The sequence below is a fragment of the Poecilia reticulata genome, linkage group LG4, assembly GCF_000633615.1.
Source record: "Poecilia reticulata strain Guanapo linkage group LG4, Guppy_female_1.0+MT, whole genome shotgun sequence".
Classification (NCBI taxonomy): domain Eukaryota; kingdom Metazoa; phylum Chordata; class Actinopteri; order Cyprinodontiformes; family Poeciliidae; genus Poecilia; species Poecilia reticulata.
Window position 1 is genome coordinate 19,753,414 of NC_024334.1, and position 1,058 is coordinate 19,754,471.

A 1,058-nucleotide genomic window follows, 5' to 3' on the forward strand; every position below is an offset into this window, starting at 1 on the left:
AAGGTCAGAACCCGGTTGCCGATGACAACCCGGTTCAGGTGTGTGTGTTTGTGTGTGTGTGTTTCAGTGATTGCCTCATATGTAGGGATCAGTCGCCCCCTGCTGTTTTCACATTCTTCTACGTGTAACCACACGGCGTTGCCATGCCAACCCGAGGGGGCATTTCTGAAGTCAAGCGGTAAATTTAGCAGCCACGTTGCGATCGTGGAAATCAAAACCAGGCGTCTGTGGGGTCGTTACCGTGGGACCCTGAAGCTGTTCTTATCGCGTCCTGAGCTGTAATCTCTCTTTGCGATCACGGCCACTTCATTTGAAACAGTTTCCCGCTAATTAACCGCAATTATAATTCTGCTGCTTTTAATTAGTTTCGTCGCAGTTGCGGCCTCGTCGCCACTTGGGGGCGACAGAAACAAGCCCGAAAGCGAGCCTGTGAGGTTGGCGTGTGAGGAGGAGGCAATGTCATCGTTTTTGATCTGAGTTGTTACGGCTGTAGCCGACATTGGGGCGGTTTTAGTTTGAGGTTTTGTTCGCCATCAATTTCTAAGACCAACATTGATCTATTTGCTTTCCTGCTGTGCAATAAAAGGTTACAGACGACGAGTCAAGGACCTGTCTGTTGTCTGAACTTGGAGCTGAGAGATTTAAAACCAGGGATTGCTTTAAAGTCAAGGCCGGATCGCGTATTTATCCCAGGCTGGCGTCAGAACAGAACCTGTTGGCCCTTGAAGGCCTTCTGGTGAATTCTTCGTTTCTTTTCCAAACCTCCCCGCTGGTTATGCCAGGTTAATAAATTCAAATTGTGCATGGAGACCTTGAGTCTGTGCTTCCAGAAAGACAATATCTTTTACGTCCACTGTGAGAATATTGTGAGGTTGGAGTGACGTCAGCTCAGATATAAATATGTGCATGTTCATTTAATATTTTAGAATTTTGTTAATTTACGTGTAAAAAACAAAACAAAAAAAATATATTTAGAAAGTGATTTGTCATTTAATTTATTTATCAAAAGAAATTAAGATTGACTAATCTTTACAAACTAAAACGTTTAAATACAAGTG